The following is a 5,075-nucleotide window of genomic DNA, read 5'->3' as shown; positions in this document are numbered from 1 at the left end:
TAAGTAACTTTGAATAAGAAAAAACATCCCTTGTAAGATTAAAAAAAGTCTTCAAAAATCTATGAAAGAATATATTATTAAAACATTGACACCTTTATAATATTCAGTCTGTCTAGTATATGGTATTCAAGAAAATGTAAACATTTCTACATTACAATAAAAAGACTGTAAAGTGAATCAAAAATTACAAAGAAAAATGGAAAGCATTTTCAATGACTAATTTTCCTAAAATATAAAGAGTTCCTTTAAGTTCATTAATAAAAGATCATCATCCATATAAATATGAGGTCAGATGCAGGTGACTAAAAAAGAAATAAAACTAGCTCTCATGTTAATCTATTATGCTAAAATCAGATATCAAGTGTGAAATGAAAATAAAAACTAAATTAAATAATGTTTTCATCCATAAAACTTAAAAAGTGACAGCTCACTGTGTTAGTGAGAGTGTGGGAAAATTAAATATTTATTCATTGTAAAGAAATCTGCATTATATCTATGGAAGACAATTAGAAAATATCTAGACAATTTACAAATACTTTGTTCCCCAAACTGCTTTTAATAATATAACCAAAAAATATACTTTAAAATATGCACAGATATTTTTATTTTAAATATAGTTTACAATAGCACAAGATTTTAACTAAAAATTTCAGCTATGTGGTGCTGATGAAATCTTATGTGGTACATTCTATAATATAATATCATGTAGTTAAAAAATATACAGCAGCTTTTTGTGTACTGATATGAAATAAAGTCAAGAAATATAGCTAACTAGAAAAAGCAAAGTGGGGGGTAGTGCCTGTCCTACAGCACCACACTAGGACTCCTATTTTACACTAGAGAGGGAATAGTCTATCTCTCATACAATCTATGGCACTGTGGGTTAAGGGGCCAGACTGCAAAGCTGTTTGAACTGCAAGGTTGGCGGTTCAAGTTCACCAGCTGCTCCTTGGAAACCCTATATAGTGTCACTATGGGTCGAAATCGACTCTACAGCATTTCACAACAACAATATACAATCTAATGTTTCCCCTTTTGAAGACTTTCTGATGATTCTAATTCCAAGACTCTTTTTGTAACTGTGATCCTCAGAAATACATAAGCTAGTAGCAATTAAGCATTTCCCTGAATACAGTATACCATTTCCTTAACATCAATTATATGTCATCAGGTAGCATGGATGATACTGAGAAAAGAAAGATGTAGGCAAGATACCTCGTTTTAGGAATTCACATGGTGATCATGCAGGGATACATGGGGATGATGGAAATTAATGTAATTCGAACTGTACTAGAAAAGTATTTGCAAACAGTAAGTATGATGGCAGGTTGGAAGAGAAAGGTAGGAATAATACCTAGAGATTCAGAGAGAGCTTCACAAAACATTTTGCCTCTACTAGACCTTCTAGAGTTAAGACCAACATCTAAAACCTTGATTTTTAGTACATGAGTACTAAAAACCTTAAAAAATATAATAGTTATAGCACAGAATATTATAATACACAGTGCAACCTTACCTTTATACTGTGGAGCGGCTAGTGGGCTTAAAACACCGGCCTTACAGTTAGCAGCCTAATACTTAACCCACTGCACCACCAGAAATAACTAGAGACCTCCATTTTATATCCTTTGTGCTTATCAACTTTCAACAAGTTTGCTTGGGAAAGCACTGTGTCTATACTCACAAAGATCAAACAATCGATACTTTGAAATAATTCATAACCAAGTGTATAGAATTCCAAGTTCCGAGTTCTCATATCTTACATCAGAAAATTCCATGTCATTCAATATCTTTAGAATCTAAAAACTATCACAAAACATCTATCAAAAAATATATATATTTTGAAGATAGTTCCTCAAAACATGGTGCTCTAACAAATGTTCATACATTAAAGCATGGGAATTTCCTACATTAATATCTTGGAATATGAATTAAGTGTGCAGTCTTCGTGAGGCACTATAGAGTAAGAACTGTACTGCTAACCACAAGGTCAACAGTTCAAACCTACTAGCCACTCCTCTGAAACTCTATCCAGGGTTGTTATGAGTCAGAACTGACTCCACAACAGTTAACAACAATAACAACAAGCATCAATTTTTAAAAAACATTAAGAGAGAAACAATGTTATTACTGTGACTATAGATCACACTGGTAACCAAATAAAACTTTAAACAATGATGACAAATTCTTTAACATAAATAGTCCTGATGTGGTGCTGTGGGTTAATGCGCTGGACTGCAAAGTCAGTTTGAACCACAAGGTCAGCAGTTCAAACTCACTAGCCACTCCTTGGAAACCCTATACAGGGTTGATATGGATCAGAACTGACTCAATGGCATTTAACAACAACAATAACAACATAAATCGAGCAAACATAAAAAGGAAGCTAGGATATGCACTAATCTGTCAATTTATTATACTTTGTTGTTGTTGTTAGGTTCCATCGAGTCAGTACCAACTCATAGCGATTCTATGCACAAAACACTTCCCAATCCTGGCCCAACCTCACAATTGTTCCCATGCTTGAGCCCATTGATGCTGCCACTTTGCCAATCTATCTTGCTGTAGTGTCTTGTATATTGTTGTAGTGATGACAGCTATGCTATTGGTATGTTACCTACCAATAGGCCCACCTATTGAGGACAGGTTTCAGTGGAGTTTCCAGATTAAGACATACTAGGTAGAAGAAGAGGCAGACTTCTTCTGAATGTTCAGCTACCGAAACCCTATGAACAGTGGTGAAATATTGTAAGATATACTTCCAGAAAATGAAAACATTATGAATAGAACTAGAATGTTAATACAGTGCCAGAAGATGAGCCCCTCACCTTGAACGGTGCTCAAAATATGACTGGGGAAGAAGTGTCTCCTCAAGGCAATGATGAAGAGAATAGAATAAAGCTTTTGGGACCTTCATTTGCAGATGGGGCACAACTCAAAATGAGAAACAGCTGCAAACATCCGTTAACCGGAACATGGAACATAAGCAATATGAATCTAGAAAAACTGGAAGTTGCCAAAAATGAACTGGAACACATAAACATCAATATCCTAGGCATTAGTGAGCTGAAATGGACTGATATTTGCCATGCTAAAACTAACAATCATTTGGTTTACTATGCCACGAACAATAAATTCAATAGGAACAACATAGCATTCATCATCAAAAAGGACATTTTATGATCTATGTGAAAGTACAATTCTGTCTGTGACAGAACAAAATCCATACAGCTACAAGGAAGACCACAAAATACCACTATTATTCAAATTTACACACCAACCACTAAAGCCAGTGATGAAGAAATTGGAGAATTCTATAAACTTCCTCAGTCTGGAATTGATCAAACTTGCAAGATATATTGATCATTCCTGGTGATTAGAATGAAAAGGTTGAAAACAATGAAAAGCAGCAGTTGGAAAATATGGTATTGGTGATAAAATGATGCTGGTGATCACATGATTGGATTTTGCAAGACTAATCACTTATTCATTGAAAATACCTTTTTAAACATCATAGAAGGTGATTTTAAGCAAGGACTTCACAGGAATACATAGGAATGAAAATGGCTACATCTGTGGGAAGAGATGGTAGAAAGCTGAATACCTTCAGCCAAAACAACACCAGGAGCCGACTATAGTAAAGACTATCAATCGCTCATATGCAAGTTCAGACAGAAAGTGGAGAAAATTAAAACAAGTCCATGTGAGCCAAAATATGACCTTGAACATACCCCACCAGAATTTATAGACTATCTCAAAAATAGATCCAATGCATGAGACACTAATGACCGAAGATCAGGGAAGTTGTGGGATGACATCAGGAATATCAAACAGGAAGAAAACAAAATGTCATTAAAAAGATAGAAAGGAAAGAAAACACCAAAACTGATGTCAGAGGAGACTCTGAAACTAGTTCTCCAGTGTAGTGGTACTAAAGAAATGAGGAAGTAAAAGAGCTGAACAGAAAATTTCAAAGGGCAGCTCGAGAAGACAACATTAAATGTTATAATGAAGATATGCAAAGACAGAGAGTTAGAAAACCAGAAGAAAAGACCACACTCACCATTTCTGAAACTGAACAAAAATTAATAAAAAATGCAAGACTCAAGTTGAAATACTGAAGGATTTTATGAGCAAATATTGACTGATACAGAAAGCATCCCAAGAAGATGACAGGGATACACAGAGTGACTGTACCACAAAGAACTGGTCAGTATTTAACCACCTGAAGTGGCATATGATCAAGAACCTATGGTGCGGAAGGAAGAAGTCCATGCTGCACAGAAGGCATTGGCAAAAATCAAGGCTGCAGGAATTCACAGAATACAGATTGAAATGTTTCAACAAACTGATGCAGCACTGGAGGCACTCACTCATCTACACCAAGAAAGTTGGAAGACAGCTACTTTTCCAACCAATTAGAAGAGTTGTATATTTGTGTATATGCCAAAGAGAGGTGACCCAACAGAATGTGGAAACCATCAAACAATATCATTAATATCACATGAAAGTAAAATTTTGCTGGAAATAATTCAAAAATGGATATAAGTAAACTGTCAGGGAACTGCCAGAAATTCAAACCCACTTAAGAAAAGGAAATGGAGCAAAGAATATCATTGCTGATGTCAGATAGATCTTGGTTGAAAGCAGAAAATATCCAAAAGATGTTTACTTGTGTCTTATTGACTATGTAAAGATTTTTGACTATGTAGGTCATGACAAGCTATGGATCACATTGCAAAGAATGAGTATTCCAGAAGACTTAATTGTGCTCATGAAGAACTTGTTTATAGACCAAGAAGCAACCATTTGAACTGAACAAGGGGATACTGAATGGTTTAAATAAGGAAAGGTCTACCAAAGGTTTATCTTTTCACCATACTTATTCAATCTGTATGCTGGATTATATGAAGAAGAATGTGGCATCATTAATAACCTATGATGTGCAAATGATACAACCTTGCTTGCTGGAAGATCAAAGACCACAGCCATCAGTATGGATTGCACCTCACTGTAAATAAAACAAAGATCCTCAGCCTGGACCAATAAAGAGCATCATAATAAATAGAGAAAAG

General features: G+C 35.0%; 1 protein-coding gene across 3 annotated transcripts in view; it reads right to left on the bottom strand.

The window, feature by feature from the left end:
• The window catches only part of FGF12 (fibroblast growth factor 12), an 814,886-nt gene that overhangs the window by 139,842 nt on the left and 669,969 nt on the right, over nt 1-5,075 (bottom strand). The gene's annotated exons all lie outside the window — the stretch shown is intronic.

Source organism: Chrysochloris asiatica, unplaced genomic scaffold, assembly GCF_000296735.1.
Source record: "Chrysochloris asiatica unplaced genomic scaffold, ChrAsi1.0 scaffold00224, whole genome shotgun sequence".
Taxonomy (NCBI): Eukaryota; Metazoa; Chordata; class Mammalia; order Afrosoricida; family Chrysochloridae; genus Chrysochloris; species Chrysochloris asiatica.
The sequence above is the reverse complement of the archived record's forward strand: the minus strand, read 5'-3'. Positions and strand labels throughout refer to the sequence as shown.